Source organism: Pyrus communis, chromosome 14 (genome assembly GCF_041283825.1).
Source record: "Pyrus communis isolate YQ-2024b chromosome 14, ASM4128382v1, whole genome shotgun sequence".
NCBI lineage: Eukaryota > Viridiplantae > Streptophyta > Magnoliopsida > Rosales > Rosaceae > Pyrus > Pyrus communis.
Window position 1 is genome coordinate 8,822,805 of NC_142578.1, and position 19,264 is coordinate 8,842,068.

General features: G+C 39.3%; 1 pseudogene; it reads right to left on the reverse strand.

Annotated features, from left to right (window-relative positions):
- Positions 1–19,264, reverse strand: part of LOC148691182 (cellulose synthase-like protein G3) — a 48,389-nt pseudogene that overhangs the window by 12,451 nt on the left and 16,674 nt on the right.

The window sequence follows — 19,264 nt, forward strand, 5'->3', positions numbered from 1 at the left end:
TTGAGGAACCCATCGGGTCCTGATCGTCTTCCTCCGGGTGATCGAGGGCAGTATCATGCTTTTGAGCATTCTTGTCATGGTCGTCTTCTGCCTCATCGGATGCTTGCTCCTGGGGAATAGCACCTGGACTTGGTTTATTATGGTTATCGTCTTCGAGGACGCTTGAAGTTGAGGTTTGATTCTGTTCTAGCAACGTTTTACGGGCTCGTTCTTCATAGGCGATTCGAGCGTTCCTCGTGTCTAAATATGCATCTAAACGTGCCACACGATCTTTCTCATCGGTCGTAAGGCTAAAGAGGCCGAGAAAACTTTGAAATGATATCGCAAATGCTGGAGATCTTCAAGTGAGAAAGGAAGCTCAGCGATATATATGTCTGTGTATAGGTCGACCTCAAGACTGAGGACTCAAGCCTCACGTATGTGCTGGAATCTAGCTTTTATTGTTGGATCAGTGGTTTTCTGGATAATTTGTTCAGCGTCGGGACAAGTTAGTGCCAGGTCGAGAGCTTTTTAGCACTCATTAGGCAGGCCGTACAAGTCATTGGCGGAATGTTTCTTGTGAAATTCTCACATGTACTCCAAGGATTCACCGAGGAATAGAGGATGTAAATTCTGCCGGACTTTTATTAATGGTTCCTGCAGGGGTAAAGGGGAAGCTTGCTGTCGACTTCTTGTCTGAAATGCTCAAGACGAGCCTTCATCTCCCCAGGGCGAAGAAGGAGTTTGATGCATTTTTTGGATTATGCAATGGTGGTTTCAAAATTATGATCAACTGTTTTTTTTCTCTTGAAGTAGTTCAGCCATAATGGTCGGGGTTGGTCAGCCGTCGTCGCTTCCCGCCGTATCTTTTGGTTACCACCTGGTAGTCGAATTGGCTTGTGCTTTCTGTCGTCGGGCCATGCAGTCTATTCGCTGGCGACGACGTTTCTGGGATTTAAATAACACCGTATACATGCCAGTGAGAGAATTATAACTATACCAGCATTGGTTGTGTGGCTTAGGCGGCTTGAAAGTTTTTTGACTTGCCGATGAACTCAAACCGCTAGAGTTACGTGAGTAATAGTCCTTATTATAAAATGATGCGTCAAAGTCAAGATGTCGTCTAACTAAGGTTAGACCATGTGGTCGTACTTGGGGGCTGAGTCTCTCGAATACTTTCAGGCGTTGGCTAGCACTAAGTTCCTTTGGAGGTGTCGCTGCGGCCGTGGTCGGTCGCCATGAAATTTGAGCTTGAGGTGTTTTCTCTTTAGGTTCGGTTGGGACAATGCGTGTCTTACAACGGTTGCACAAAACCATTAGCCCATCAACTTCTTTGGAACCGGAACCTAACATGGATTCAACTATGGCCGGCCCCGAAAACTTCGTGAGTGGTTTATTGGAGAATAAATCAATCTTGAGTCGCGGTTGGGAGTTCTGCTTAAGGACATATTGTACTGGGACAAACTCGGCCTTTCCTTTCCTTTTGTTTTTAGGTAAATGAACATCTACCATGCCAATTGTTGTCGAGGGAAAGGGATTAACGTCAACAACCATTTGTTTCTCAGGAAATTTTAACTTACCTTTATCAATCCAGCTTTGAATCGCATCACGGAACACGACGCAATTGTTGGTGGTATACTTGTTTGAATTATGGTACTTGCAATACATTTTGCCTTTCAACTCTTCGACCTTAGGAATGTTATGTCCTGGCTGAAGTTTTATGATTTTACTAAAAACAACTGGTCGAAAATTGCATCAGCCTTGGTGATATCGAAAGTATAGACTTTCGATGTTTTAATCACCTCTTCAGAGGCCGAGCGGGTTTTGGCATCCTTGGAATTGATTTGAGCTAATGCCTTGCAAACGTATGGTTTGTCTATTACTATCTCAGCTGCGTCTACATTGGCGTATTGGGAATCCTCGCTTTCAGCCAATGCGTAGCTAACCGTAGGATTCTTGTATATCATTCCCCGGGACAGGGACTTTGAGATCTTTTCCTCTCAAAGCAAATAATCATACTGTTCAACGTGCTGAGCCAGTTTGTACATATCTTGGATATTTAACCCCAGGAATTTCTTTTTGTATTCCACGTCCAGGCCGTTTAGAGCGATTCTGACGAATTCAACTTCAAGGAGAGATACTCAGCACCAATTTCTGGATGACTTGAACCTTGTTAAGTATTCTATTGGTGATTCGTCTGAGGCTTGAGCCATCCTAGCTAATGATGAAATTGACATTTCCATCCCCGGTCAATAGAATTGCTCATGGAATTTTTCGACTAGTTTCTCCCAACTTTGGACGGAGTTACGTGGGAGGTTGAAGTACCAAGCAAATGCTAAACCTGTTAGTGAGAAGTTGAATAGTCATAGTTTATGAAAATCGATATTAACGTCTCCACATTACGCAATGAACCGAGCCACATGTTCTAATGAAGATAAGGATGATTCTCCAGTGAAAAGACTGAAGTCTGGGATTTTGAAGCCTTTAGGATATTCAAACATCTCCACATAAGTCGGGTACGGATGGATGAACTTTGGGAACTTCGGCCCCTTTTTTAAAGCCGAATCGATCATCCTTTGGACCTCGGTCATATTGATAGATGCTGTTTCCACTTCATGGTCGGGTCCGTCTGATCTACTGCTTGATCATCCTCTTTTTTCCAAGTTAATTGGTTGGAGCCGAGTGGATCCTATCTCGGCTTGTCGTGGAACATTCTTTAATGGAAGTTGTCGAGGTTGGTCGACATAGCCATCTTCGAAGGCTTTGCTGACCAATAGTTTAAGCAATCTAGTTTGCGTATCACTATTGCTTTGTATTGCGTCGAGCAAATTGTTCATTTTCTGGCCAATTGATTGTTCGACCTGCCGAGATTGCTCATCAAGTCGTCTTCGAAGAAACGACCTAGTCGGGGGATCAGAACTTTCCCCCACCATCTTTGTCGCAATCTTCCACTATTTCTTCGATGAAAATGCCTGTAGTTTTGTTGGGAATTTCTAGGTTGCGAGGCTGGCCATCGAGACAAACTTCCTTTTCTTGGTGTGTTGCACTTGCGGCCTTGGGTGGCATAGTAATGAAGGGATTTTGTACCTGTGACAAATCTTGGCCAAGGCCCTATACTGGCAGGTCGGTCATTGACTTTCCCATGACTGTTTTCTTTTTTACGGACCATGTCTCAATGGTCATGAACTCCGAAGTTTTAGCACTAGGTCCCACTGGGCATGCCAAAATGTTGACACCAAAAATTACAAAGCCTACGTGACGCACAGGCCGAGTAACTAATGAGCTAATTACGTCCTTCGGTTGATGTGGGGCGTGTCAACTCGTCGGTCGAGCTTGGCCGAGGACTATAATTTGTTGATATTGCATTGAGCGCATTGCTGACTTCTTGATCTTGCGACTACGGCCGAGAAAGGAACAAGTCTCGGCCTTTGGGTTCTCGGGCAAAAAGACAAGGCTATTAGTTCTGCGAGGTTCATGAATCGTCGGCGCCAGATTCAGTCAGAGTGATTATATTCGTAAGAGTATAAACACGTCAAATTGACACCAGACTATATAGACACAAATACTCAAAGAAGATGTATGTCTTAATGGTAAATGTGGTTCGGCCGTTAGAATGCCGAACTCTTAAGCTCACTTGTGAGTATCCAATCATAAAACCACTCAGCTTTCAATACACTGAATGTAGTAACTTGTAACACCTTACTTCGCCGGGAAGGCTAATAAGATGACCTTTGCCAATAAGGATTCAGAAACCCTTCTCGACCGAGACTTGGATAGGTAACCAGTCGGCCTCGACGCAGTGTTGTTTATCCAAACTAAAGGTGTTCGCCAGTTGCCTTCACAATGTTGTTTATCTAAACTGAAGATGTGTTGGCGGAAAAAAATAAAAATAAAAATCTCAAGATGTTTGAGAGGTTTGCGCAAGGCAATTATGTGTTGAATTGGAGGGGGCTTGAATGATGCACTATGCTCTCTATTTATAGCAACAAATCTCCTTACGATCGATTCACACTCAAACTAGGACCCCTTATTCTAATCTGACTCTATCCCGACCAATCCTACTCTTATTAGGACTTTGAACTCACCCCCTTTTCAAGCCGTATCCACTGCGAGGCGAGAATCCATATTGCATTAAGACCCCTTATTGTACTGGGACTTCGACCCATCACTCCTTCTTGCAATAAGACTCGATCACCTTCACTAAACAACCCAGGACCGCCAGGCATTGGAAAAGCTTTGGGTCGAACCCACGCTCAGCCCAATAATACTATTTTGGGCCCAAACAATAGGTTATGTCGAACTCTCCAGGCTCTAAGAGTACTTCGACTCCTCTCGACCTTAATCTTGAATTCTTCCCGTTCATTAACTCCGGTGTTCTTTTTCGTTTCAGCAACCATTTCTAGCCTCCAGACCTCGACGCCTCCAATCGTCAGGGGTCAGTTGGTCTCCAGAGTCCTCCTGACTCCTCTCGACCTCGAATTCTCCCAGACCTCGTACGACAACATGAAATCCTCGCAGGGAGTGTCATATGTCGTCGTAAGACACTGCTCTAATTGCAGAATCGATACTCTGTTGTGCAGCACTTCGGCAAAGTAAAAGGCGACTCTTTCGATTGGATCTTCCTGGTCTAAGACTGATTCCCTGTGCCAAATTAGTGATTTGACGGTGCGTTCGGTGTCCGACTCGGTAAGCCTGGTGCAATCGAGTAGGTTTTAAGCAGTCGCGGGGCTAACTCAATCTCGGGCGACCCTAACGACACCCCTACGGTGTTATATTTGAGTGAAGGATGGTCTGCTGATTTGGATTCTTTAAGCAAAACCTGGTGTAGTTGTTGTGGCAACAACAGAGTTCACGTTGGTAATTAGTTCTAGGTTTCGAAGAATATGACTCTGTTAAGATCGAACGGTGGAGAGCAAGTGTTGATGAGTCGACTCGGGAATTGGGGTTGAAACGGATTGGAGGCATAGAGACCGAAATTAGCATTGTTCCTCTGCCACGTGTCTGGGCTTTTCTCTTGGGTTGGGCTTTTGTTTAGTGTTGGAGAAAGCTAGCTAACTTTTTGTTATGTGTTTAAAATGTATTTGGGCCCTTTCATACCAATTAAAAAAATGGTTATAGGAACCGTGGACCTGCCCCGTTACATTTTAAAACGGGTAGGGCCAATTCCTCCAAATTTAGGCCCGGCCCGGCCCGTGCCCAGCCCTAACTTTGGCTTTTTTTTTCTAACAAGTAGGCATTTTTATATTTATATCAATTGCAATTTGACATGTGTGTTAATTTTTTATTTTTGTATTTTTAATCAGTTACTTATGTGTATGAAAAAAATTGTTATTTACATAAATAAAAGAATAGTCAAGCAATGACCATGTTAGTATTATTTAGAATGTTTTTAAGAAAAATATGATGTTTCATTCATTGAATAAAAGACATTACATAGACCCATTCATGAAAAGTTTAGCCCCAAAAGGTCTTTGCAAACTAGAAAATGAATAACAATTAAATATAACCAATTACAAAACAATAAGCAGACTTCAAGCACTTCTTCAAAAGCAAGCACACCAAAAACCAAAAATTACAAGAATCAATAGAACATCTAAGTTTCGTATTACACATTATTTTGCTATATATATATATATATATATATATTAATATCTACATAAATTTCAAGGCCGACCTTAGAGGTATGCCAGGGCAGCCACCGTACAAGAAGAGGTTCCCAGCATAGGTAGTATTTCATGACAAATAAGTTTGAACAGCTTATTGTTCTCCCACCAACTATTTGGAAAATATGATATCCTAATCATAAGCATACGTATATTTGACAAACATAAATATGGTAAAATAACATTTATTAACATATATACTGGCTATTACGTACCTTGATCTTCTTAGCCTCAGAAAACCGAGAATGATCGGTAGCAAAATAAGCTTCTGGGTTACACTCCACAATCTTGTTCTTCCTGCAAAAAGGCAACCAGTGGCTTGCATATAGAAACTGAAGGTTACTGTTTCATTCAATATCCTAAATAATTACAACAGATTTGTTATATATAGTCTGGAACCATCAAAGGGACCAAGAGAAAGCTTGGATTGAAGATATAAGAATTTTTGCCGAGACAAAACTTTGTATGAATGTCTGCTAGTTGATCTTGACTACAAACGTATTGAATCTTGATAATTCGAGCAAGAACAAGTTCACGAATGTAATGGTAGTCAATTTCGGTGTGTTTAGTCCCGGCATGGAAGATAGGGTTAGAAGCTAGAGAGATCGCATAAATATTATCACACCAGAGATGAGGAATCTGTGGTAATGAAAGACCAATATCTCTGAAAAGTTTACATATCCATGTGATTTTTGCAAAAGTCTGAGCTAAAGACCGATACTCAACTTCAGTTAAGGATCGTGCAATAGTGGACTGCTTCTTGACACTCCAACTAATTAAATTAGAACCAAGAATGATGCAATAACCACTGGGGACCTTCTGTCAAAGGTACACCATCCCCAATCAGCCTCAGAGTACGCAATAAGATGCAAAGTTCCTGGTTTGAACCATAATCAATGTGTAAAAGTACCTTTAAAAACGAAGAATCCTTTTCGCAGCTTGAAGATAAGAGTCTTGTGGAGCATGCATAAATTGGCATACTTGGTTAACCGCAAAGGATATGTTTGGTCGAGTCCAGGTAAGATCTTGCAAGGCACCAATGATGGATCTATACTCTGTGGGGTTAAACAACAGTGAAGCTGTGTGATCGAGCTTAGATGTGCCTAAAGGAGTGGAACAAGGTTTAGCTTCATCTATATGGTTTTCTGAAGAAGGTCAAGTAAGTACTAGCCTTGATGTAGAAATATGCCTTCAAAAGATTTGTGCACCTCAAGTCCCAAAAAGTAATGTAACGGACCCAGGTTTTTGACTAGAAATATAGTGCTTAGTTTCTGGATAAAATGTTAACAAAGAGTGGCATTAGGAGCGGTGACTAAAATGTCATCAACATATACAAGAATGATAACCAAGGTTGGAGCTTTTAAGACAAAAAAAAAAGTATCAGAAGATGTTTGCTGAAAACCAAAAGAATGCAACACTTGGAATAATCTGTCAAGCCAAGCCCTGAGAGCCTGTTTAAGGCCATACAGGAACTTTTTAAGTATACAAACATCTTCTTGTAGATCCCCATGTAAAAAGGCATTATTGATGTCTAATTGGTTTAAAAATCATTGAAATTGAGATGCAAGGGACAATAAGATTCTGATGGTAACAGGTTTAGCAGTAGGGCTAAAGGTTTCCTTATAGTCAATGCCCTCTTGCTGACGAAACCTTTTTGCAACGAGCTGAGCCTTGTATCAGTCGATAGAACCATCAGGATGTTTCTTAATCTTAAACACCCATTTACAACCAATAACATTTTGATTTGGATATGAGGGAACAAGAATCCAAGTTCCTGTAGATTGCAGAGCATTAAACTATTCTTTTATGGCAGATCTCCACTGAGCATGCTTTGAAGCTTGTAAATAAGTAGATGGAACAAAGTCTATGGAAGATTGAAGAGGATGCTTAGTTGCTAAGAATGCCTTTGGCTTGAATATCCCTGCTTTGGACCGTGTAAGCATAGGGTGAGTATTTGGTGCAGTAAAGGGGACAATAGGGTCAACAGTGGGAGCAACATTAAAGTCAATAATAGCAGCTAGTGAAGCAGCATGTGAATTAATAGTTGGTGCAAGGGAATTAACATGTGCATCAATAGACTGAACATATGAAGTAACAACATTTGAATTAGCATTGGAAACACTATGGATAGAGGACAGTGAACCAACTCAAGAACCAGCATTTGAATCAGTTGATGTAATAGTGAAAGATGCCTCAGACCTAGAAGAACGAGGAATAGTGAACTGCAAATCCATTTTAGAAGTATCAGGGATAGATACAGCAGACATAGGAGCTGCACTTGTGGGAGAGAACTGAGATTGATGAAACGAAAAAGTAGATTCATCAAACACCACATGACGAGATATATATTCCCTCTGAGTCAATGGATCCAAGCACCGATATCCCTTATGTTGGAGACTATACCCTAAGAACACACAATACTTACTCTTGCTGTCCAGTTTTGAAATTGTATAAGGCTTAAGCCAAGGGAAACAACTACAACCAAACACCTTCAGTCTACTAATTAGGTGGAATGTGAAACAATAATTCCCAAGGAGACTACAATATGCCAAAAATAAGGAGTTTATTGATCAAATAAATCGCAGTGAAAAATGCCTCCACCTAGAAAACATGAGGAACATTAAAAGCAACCAATAAAGTTTGAGCAATCTCTACAAGATGACGATGTTTCCTTTCTGCACAATCATTTTGTTCAAGTGTGTGCGGACAGCTAAATTGATAAATAATGTCATGTGTTTTAGGAAAGGACTGTAAATCATTGATAGTAAATTCACCCCCTAAATCTGAACGAAGAACTTTGATTTTATTGCTAAAGAGATTTTCTACAATAACTCTTGAACTCAACAAGTACATAATACACTTCAGATTTTGACTTTAAAGGAAAGAACCAATTGTATTTACTAAAATCATCAACAATCAACAAATAATACCGATAACCACTCACTGACATAACAGGAGCTGGTCCCCAAAGATCACAATGTAAAAGTTCTAAACAAGAAGAGGAATAAGAACTAATATTACTAAACGATTACTTGTAACTTTTTGCAAGAGCACAGTTGGAACAAAAGAAATCCACTGAAGTGCTTCCTTGAAAAGTAAGCTTATTATGTGAAAGAAAACGCCTAAAGATGGATGAAGATGGATGACTAAGTCTGCTATGCCATACTCAAACCGGTGCTTTAACACTTATTAAGGCAGTAGATGACGTAGCATAGGAGGGAGATGACTGAGATGAACACTATAGGGGATAGAAACCACCCTTAACCGATCCCCGCAAAAGCGTATTCCCCGTAGAACAATCCTTTACAAAGGATCCATCAATATTAAGTGTCAAAGAACAGTAATTATCCTTGAGAAATTGATATACAGAGAGTAAATTATGATGCATTGATAGGAGCATATTTAGGCGACTTACTTTGCTTGTTCTCGTGCATTTACATTGTGTTTCTTTAGTTATTTTAGTCCTTTATGCTTCTTTTGTGTGTTTTCAGGATAATAAGACATGTTTGACGAAAGGATGCATTGTGGAGTGTTTTGGAGCACTATTGGGCTAAGGATGGATAGCTTATACTTGGAGCCCAAGTGTTGGATGAAATTGAAAGCCTTGTATGCACTTGAAGACACAAAACAATGGCCCTAACCCAATCACATAACACCTTGCCATGGGCTTAACAGAAACACCATTCCTTGCCATGCAAGGATGAGCAATTTGGGTCCATTTCATGTACTTAAACTCTAGCCCAATCCACAATCACTTCAAAGCCATGCAAAACCTTTCAACACCCTTTAATCATCCCCCTTTAAGTTATGATTTTATTTCCTAACCCTACATGCATTATTTATTAGCATCTTCACATGCATTCACACACACTTTACACATTCAAACACTAGCCAAAACCGTGAGCTCCCATTCCCTTATGCCATTTTCAGATTTCCACCCACTAACCTAGTCATCAACACATGCATTCCCTTCACATTCACCCACATGCACTCCCACTCTTTAATCATATGCACTCCCATCATAAATCCATCCCATTTTCAGCCATTACACTTCATCATTGCAGCCATATTTCCAACCCACATGCACATTCAATCATTCACACTTGCACCCTTTATTCTTCATCATTTCAGCCATGTATAAGTAGTCTTGCATTTACAGAAAATCCACTTCCTTTACACATGCATTCATCATCATCACTCTAGTTTTAATTCACATGCAAAACCATCAACACATGCACCCATCACCAAAACACTTATCTTTGCCGTGAGTTCCCTTGAAATTCCAGCTTTCCCATTCATCATTTCACCAACAATTCAGCCACATTCCACATGCATAACCAACCTAGTGTCACTCCCATTCATTCCCTTTAATCATTCAGCCACCATCATACATTTATTCTCTTCCCAAACACATACACAACCTGCCATCATTCCAGAAAACACACTCAATGCCGTGGGCTTTCAATGCAATTCCAGCATCTTCACATGCAATTCCAGCTTTCACATGCTTTCCTAGATGTTTGTTCATCATTAATTAGCCACTTGCATGCTTAAACAAACAGCCATTTACACCTTCATTCTCCTATAAAAGCCCTTACATTCACTCCCCATAACATCTCATTTTTCATACACAACACACAACACAAAATCCTCCATTCTTGCCGTGCATATTGATAGGAGCATATTCATGCGACTTAAATGGCTTGTTCTCGTGCATTTACGTTATGTTTCTTTAGTTATTTTAGTACTTTAAGCTATTTTCGTGTGTTTGTAGGCCAAAAGGGCTAAAGGAGCAAAAAGATGCATTTTGGAGACGTTTGGAGCACTTTTGGGCTAAGGATGGAAAGCTTATGCTTGGAGCCAAAGTGTTGGACGAAATTGAAAACCTAATTGAAGACCAAAGTGTTGGAACCTTGTTCCCTTTAGTTTTAGGATATTTAAACCTTTCCTATATCCTTAGTCGTGCATAACATTCCAACATTCCACTCCTTCATTCACCACTTATCATATCATACACTTATCTTATCATCACCACATATCATTCATTTATTACTTATCATATCATTCATTCATCTACATATCAATAACCACTTATCATTCATTTATTACTTATCATATCATTCATTCATCTACATATCAATAACCACTTATCTTATCACTCAACATATCATTCATTTATCACTCAACATATCATTCACTTATCACTTATCTTATCATTCACTTACCACTCAACATATCACTCAACATATCATACACTTATCACTCATCACACTTCATCATTATACCACCATTCATTCTTTAAAACACATGCACATTCACACACACTTCACACAAACAACATTCACATGCAAACACAAGCTTTAACCAACAAACAAAACATACACACACATGCACTTACTCCTTCATCATTACACCACCTTTCACCATTCACACACACATGCACTTACTCCTTCATCATTACACCACCTTCTCCATCTTTATTCCACATGCATTCATCATAATTCACCCTAGCTACCACCATTCACACACACATGCACTTATTCTTTCATCATTGCACCACCATTCACCATTCACACACACATGCACTTACTCTTTCATCATTGCACCACCATTCACACACACATGCACTTACTCTTTCATCATTGCACCACCAATTCAACACATGCATTCACACACCAACAACCTAGCTCTTTTTCCATCATTATTTCATCCACATGCACTCTCAATCATAACAACCACATTCACTCTTAAACAATCACCCACATATTCTCCCATTCCCCCTATAAAAACCCATGCATTCATACACAAAAATCACATCTCATTTCATACACAACACACCACAAACACTTCCATTCCTTCTCTTTGCCGTGAGTCCCCTTAGAATCCAAAAACCATTTTTCCATTCCCCTTCCACTTCTCCACCACTCCTCTTCCATTCCACACTTCCATCCCCCAAACCAATTATCCCTAGACCTTATGCTACAATAAAGAGGAAGAGAAGAGGGCCTAAACGTTCATACAATTCAAGTTTGAGTTGTTGGAATGTTTAGGCGTTTCTTTGATTTCAATGTTTAATTTCAATTCTCTTTGTTTTGTATGAGGAACTAAACCCCCCTTTAGCTAGGGGGGGATTCGAAATATATGTTTATGCTTGCATTTTGATTTGATTACTTCTAATTGCGTTTCATAAGTTGTGGATTCAATTTGTTTAACCGTTTGATTGATAACTTATTTATGTATGTTTATTAAGAATGCGCGCTTAATTTTCATGCATGAATATGACGCTAGAATATAAGTGAGTTTCACCTAATCGTTATGAACTTATATTCACAAGTAGTGAAGGTTGCTTATAAACAATCGCGTTAAACGAATTCTTGGCATAAGTTTCATGCAATCATAGTAACGAATGCCTCGTCAACACTTATAGTTTTCATGATGCTTAATGATTCTTGCTTGTTTCTCTATTATGCAATTCATGTAGGGAACTTGTGAGGAATGCTTTGGGTTGTCGTATGCAATCATCCAATTCATTAACTTAAGGAAAACTTGACGGTTAATTTAAGCGGACCTAATTAACCCGGGGTGTTGAGAATTCATGGTTTATTGAAATGCAATTGGAAATCATTTTATTATGCAAGTGTAACATGTATGGAGATGAACCCCTTAGCTAGCCATACCATCCATTCATTTCCGTCAATTTCATATTTACAATTTGTTTTCTTTACAATCTATCCATTTTAGTTTAAATTCGTCCAAAATCAATCCCCCCATATTTCGTTTAAAGTCTTAGTCTTAATCTTTCTTATTTTTAATTTTGAATTCTTCGAGTTTAGTATAGCATTTTAGTTTGTGTTTTTAAAAGCATTTTGAGTCTTTTGATTTGTTTTAGTGTTTTAAAGTTTAGTTTTACATTCTTTGAGTCTAGTTTAGTGTTTTATATTATGTTTTTACGTTTTTAAGTCAAATCCAAGTGATTAACAATCCCTCCTAATCCCCGGTCCAGAACGATCCCTACTTATACTTATACTACAATTGTCAAAAAGAGGGTTTAATTTGTGTGCGTATAAATCTCGCATCAAATTTTGGCGCCGTTGCCGGGGATTAGAAAATTTGCTAATCCCTTGGATTGTTTGTTTCTGTATTGTCTTTTAGATGCTAATCCCTTGGATTGTTTGTTTCTGTATTGTATTTTAGATTTAGTTTTTTTTATTTTTTTTTTTATTTTTTTTTTATTTTTTTTTTTATTTGTGTTTTGTTTGTTAAGAACAAGATGGCACTTGATAATGCTTCTCTTTTGTCACAACTCATGGAAAGGTCCCAAATGCAAAGAGTTGATATATTTAATCTTCAATCAAGGAATAACGTGTTTTCCAATACTTACAATTCGGATTGGAGTGATCATTCAAACTCTATGTGGTGGGAACCTCAAAATGCTCAACATGGAGGATATTGGCAGCCACCACAACCTCATATTCAATATGCCCAACCAAATTTAAGTTCGTCAATAAATTATAACCAAAAGCTTGATGAATTAATTTGTTTGGTGCAGGGCTTACAAAATCAAGACAATGAGGCTCAACAAGAAGGATATTGGCAGCCGTATGAGGAGTTCTATTCAACACCTATGCAGCCACCACAACCTGCCCAAAGTAATGTAGGTAATTCAAATGATAATGATACGATTTTTCAATTACTTACTACTCTGGAAAAGCAAATTGGGCAGATAGCGGAGTTCGAAGGACAATCTTGCGACCAAGGCGAACTCCCTAGTTCAACCATTGCAAATCAGAAGGGAGAATTTGAAACTGCCAAGGAAATCATGTTGAGAAGTGACAAGGAGGTTGGAACGGACCCTCAACCATCAAAATCAAATCACAAGGAAGAGGAATACACCCAACCCACGGAAAGGGTGGAAACACCTTTACCGGAGGCTCCTATTGCTCCTATGCCATCTAATACAGGTATGGTTGTTCCAAATTTCATTATTTTTAACCCTATTCCTTGCAGATTCATGACTTCCAAGGAAGAAGAAGGTGAAAAAGACATCTTGGAAGCCCTTCCAAAGGTGACAAGTAGGGAATGTCATGAATCCATCAAAGAGGACGTTCTTGAAACCACAAAATCCAAAGAAGTTAAATTTGATGACATTGGACAAGTAATAACCATCACTTGCAATCTGGCCAAGTCCAATATCCCTGAAACTTTCAAAGGAGTGGTATTTGTCATTGAGTTCTTGTCGGACAAAACAAGTAAGTATTTTTTTCCAAATTCCATTAGATTTTATACTAACTTGCTATTTTTTTTGAATCAGGCACCTACACTAGAATTCAAACCAATGCCGGTTCACTTCAATTATCACCTTCCATTCAAGGACCAATTTCATGCCGTTTGATTTTATTTATGTTAAAAAAAAAAAAAAAAAAAAAAAAAAAAGAAAAAAAAAAAAAGAAAAAGAAAGAAAAGAAAGATACTAAACATGGAGAAAGGTGGAGCTTCACAAAGGTTGTTTGCGTGAAGTCCCACTACGAGGCGCAGAAGCGGAAGGCGCAGAAGCGGGAGGCATCGAAGCGGAAGGCATCGGAGCGGGAGGCATCGGAGCTAGAGCATTCCAAGCCTCAATACTTGGCCAAGCGCTGGATGACCCAGGAAAAAGGTGCCTCTGGAGATAAGACGCAAGCCTTTGACGGTCACTGTGAATTCGACCCTCAGATTCTTGCAGCTCATCAAGCTTCCTCTTCATCCCCGACGAATAGTTATTTGCAAGCACATGCAAACTTCTATTCTCGTACTTAAGCTGCTGGATCTCTTGCTTAAGTCTTTCCACCTCTGCCATCAACGATTCCACCTGACGAGAGCGGGCAAGCAGGCGTAGGCCCATGTTGGACACAGAGCTCGCACACTGAACACTAAGTGCGAGGGACTCTTGAACGGCCAACTCATCAGACCGTCCTGACAGCAGCCTACTATCTTTTGGAGTGAGGAGGTTCCTAGCTACTATTGTAGCTGTTGTGGCGTCCTGCATCACAGAGTCTTCACCTGAAAGAGGACCGTTAGAAGATAAAAAAGAAGGGCGCCATACGTTACCTTGACGCGGCGCGCCTGTATCACTGCTAAGGCTCAATTCCAAGCTAAGGTTCGATGAGTTTGCCATTTTTTTAAAAGTGTTCAAAGATAGGGGTTGATGGAGTAAATTTTCAAAGGGTCGGAGTCGATTTTCAAGAATGGGAGTTCTTCAGAGTGTGTTTGTTGTGGTGATCGATAGCTCTATAAGAAGCCAAGGCGACGCGTCCACCATTTCAAAAAGCCGGAATTTCCGGCGTAATTTAGGCGACGCGTTCTCGGCTTTTCAGAAGACGCGTTCAACTTTGTCAAAAGATTTCTGACAAAGCTGAAAACACGTGGAGGCCATCATCGCAACTACACATCTTTAGCCGACAAGCGCAAAGTTCGGCGACGCTTTCTCTGCTTTTCAGAAAACGCGTGCAGCTTTGTAAAAAGGAGCCGCATCTGCACTACCACGTGTCGTTCAGAAAGCGAAGGGGCGTCGTTCAGAAATCGAAGGGGCGCCTACTCAGAAATCGAAGAGGCGAATTCAAAGATCGAAGAGGCGCCACTATTTCAAAAAGCCGGAGTTGCGGGATCAAAACGTTTGTCGACAAAGGTAAAAAGTACCACCACTTGATATTATCTCTATATATGTCGACCTTCGTCTTTTATGGCAGGGCAAACCTGAAGAAAATGCCCAACTCTCCCTCACCTCTGAGGGCGCACTCCCAGCAAAGCCTTTCAAAATACTCAATTCTTTCTTCTTCCCCAAAGATGATACCAGATGCCTGGAGTACATATGACCCAGGAGGAAACAGCGGATTGAAGCATGTGCTGATTCATTCACCGCTTCTTCAAAGCAAAGGTATCTCATATCATCAAGGTCAAAAGCAAAAGTATCTCATATCATGCTCTTTCCCTGTCTTTTTCTTTGTCCTTGTTCTTACTCGCATGGCAAAGTAAAAGAAGCAATCAGCTGGCACTTGGAGTCAATCTTCCGATCTGGAGCCAACTGCCTGGAATCTATTCCTGATTGCTTACCTAGCGTTGCTCTCGAGTAGTCATCTTCAACGGTTGATACACTTCCGGAGAAGGGACCACTTCTGCAAAGGGGAGCGAGTAAGGCAAGTGAAAATGATACATTGAAGCATGTGGAGACAAACATAGGCTGAGTTATCCTCCAACCCTTTTCAATACGAATTGGAAAGATTGAACAAAGAAACAGATAAAAGGGATAAGCTCAGACCTTCGGGGGAGACCAAAAGAACCATCCTGCTGCCCAGTTCAAGAAGTAGCACAAAGGAAAATCAACAATGGGCAGAAACCAGTTCAAGAGTAAACCTGTGGAATCACAAAGATCAAAGCCTCAATGCAATTACCAAGGAGAAGATGGAATTTACACTCTATAACCAGATTTGCATCTCTAAACTCTTCTCTTTGTTAATTACATTCTGCCATGTTTAATATGTTTAAAGTGTTTTTTGTGTAGTTACTTATGCTTTGTGTGAATCTATGCTTAAAACATTGAGGACAATGTTTGATTTAAGTGTGGGGGGGTAACTAAGTATGTTGATGCAAATTCGTTGAATTTTATCACCCATAACTTCAAGTGTTGTTCCTTGCTGTTTTAAAAATGTTTTTAAACTGTTTTAGTGTGTTTTGACTTAAAAATTCGAAAATCCCATAAAAATTTGAAAAATTGTCTTGAAAAACCCAAAAAGAGTTGTTTTAAAGTTGTTTTTGTGTGTTTGTGTCGTAGGTCACCTTCCAACACAATGATAAGGATTTGGTTTCTAATTGCATGACTGTTAAAAAGAGTTATAAACATAGAGAAAAGTTTGATTTACTCTTGGTTTATGCTTAGTTATGGTTATAATGTATGACTTCACATGCAATCATAAAAGAAAAATTCGTTTTTGTAACATGCTTGAAGGAAGGAACTCAAACAAACGCTACAACCCTGTGAGACTCGAGCCATTACCTTCTTTGGAGAGTTATTTTCTGTGATTCTTTGTTTTCTAAAAGTTGTTGCATGATCTCATTATTCCTTGATTGGCTGCTACTTAGAATGCAATTGTATCATGATAGAACTAAATGCTAGAACTTATATCCATTTCATTCAAAGCATGACATTGAATTGCATAACATATATCAAGATGAAGTTGTGTAGTTGCCACCATAGCCAAATAGCGTTACTTCCCATATTTCGTATATGTTGTAAGTTTTACCCCCGTTGAGCCTTGTTTAGCCTTTATTCTTTGTTTACCCACATTATCCTCACCTAGCCTAGTGTAGGACAGTCCACACCCTTGTTCTTAATTGATAGTGAGCATGACTAAAATGAATTCCTTTTGAGTACATTATGCAAGAAAATGAGTGTGGGGGAGTAAAAGTTTGTTCTTACGTTTATATGTATGTTTTGAGATTCAAAAGAAAAAGAAGAAAAAAAAAAAAAGAAAAAAAAAAAAAAAAGGAGTGAAAATAAGTAAGAATGAACTCACGAGCGTTGATGGTTGAAGAAAGGGTCCAAAAAAGTTGAATATGGCCCTAAGTTTTGTGTGACTTTCCCTTGGGTGTTCAAAGTTGACTTCTGCGTTCTTAAGGGAATTCTAAGTGCCTAATTCAATACTTTGCTCACTATTGCTTTAAGAATGTTTGTTTATCCTTCACCTTTCATTGTTAGCCAACACCTTTAGCCCCGTTACACCCCTTTGACTTCTATCTTGATCGTTATGTGTTCAATAATGTGGAGTTTGAAATTGATATGAGCTTATGGAATCACTGGTTCTCATTCTAAGTAGTAGCATTCCATTCATGAGATCATATTCATGTCATTATCGTAAATCCAGAAAATGCTTTCCTTGTTATAACATATGTGAGTGTTCGTCTACATGTTTACATCAATCTTCTCACATATAACTAGTGTAGGGTGTGTAGTCAGAAAATCTGTGTGAAAAACGAGTGCATATCTTGTAAGGATTTGAGCAATTTCTCTAAGGCATGTTACTGCATTCGAAATGTGTTTTAAATGTTTAATTGTGAACTAGTATGTGGTGACTATGATTAAGAATGTACTTAAGTGTAATGATGGCTAAAATCTGTGGGAATAATGATTTTTAACTTGTCATGTGCTTTGGAAATCCCTGAGACGTTTGTTGGAAGGTTTAGGTTGTGTTTTACTTGTTCGTTTTGTTTTGTTTCTGGTTTCTTTTGTTTTGTTTTGCTCGAGGACTAGCAAAAGATAAGTGTGGGGGTATTTGATAGGAGCATATTCATGCGACTTAAATGGCTTGTTCTCGTGCATTTACGTTATGTTTCTTTAGTTATTTTAGTACTTTAAGCTATTTTCGTGTGTTTGTAGGCCAAAAGGGCTAAAGGAGCAAAAAGATGCATTTTGGAGACGTTTGGAGCACTTTTGGGCTAAGGATGGAAAGCTTATGCTTGGAGCCAAAGTGTTGGACGAAATTGAAAACCTAATTGAAGACCAAAGTGTTGGAACCTTGTTCCCTTTAGTTTTAGGATATTTAAACCTTTCCTATATCCTTAGTCGTGCATAACATTCCAACATTCCACTCCTTCATTCACCACTTATCATATCATACACTTATCTTATCATCACCACATATCATTCATTTATTACTTATCATATCATTCATTCATCTACATATCAATAACCACTTATCATTCATTTATTACTTATCATATCATTCATTCATCTACATATCAATAACCACTTATCTTATCACTCAACATATCATTCATTTATCACTCAACATATCATTCACTTATCACTTATCTTATCATTCACTTACCACTCAACATATCACTCAACATATCATACACTTATCACTCATCACACTTCATCATTATACCACCATTCATTCTTTAAAACACATGCACATTCACACACACTTCACACAAACAACATTCACATGCAAACACAAGCTTTAACCAACAAACAAAACATACACACACATGCACTTACTCCTTCATCATTACACCACCTTTCACCATTCACACACACATGCACTTACTCCTTCATCATTACACCACCTTCTCCATCTTTATTCCACATGCATTCATCATAATTCACCCTAGCTACCACCATTCACACACACATGCACTTATTCTTTCATCATTGCACCACCATTCACCATTCACACACACATGCACTTACTCTTTCATCATTGCACCACCATTCACACACACATGCACTTACTCTTTCATCATTGCACCACCAATTCAACACATGCATTCACACACCAACAACCTAGCTCTTTTTCCATCATTATTTCATCCACATGCACTCTCAATCATAACAACCACATTCACTCTTAAACAATCACCCACATATTCTCCCATTCCCCCTATAAAAACCCATGCATTCATACACAAAAATCACATCTCATTTCATACACAACACACCACAAACACTTCCATTCCTTCTCTTTGCCGTGAGTCCCCTTAGAATCCAAAAACCATTTTTCCATTCCCCTTCCACTTCTCCACCACTCCTCTTCCATTCCACACTTCCATCCCCCAAACCAATTATCCCTAGACCTTATGCTACAATAAAG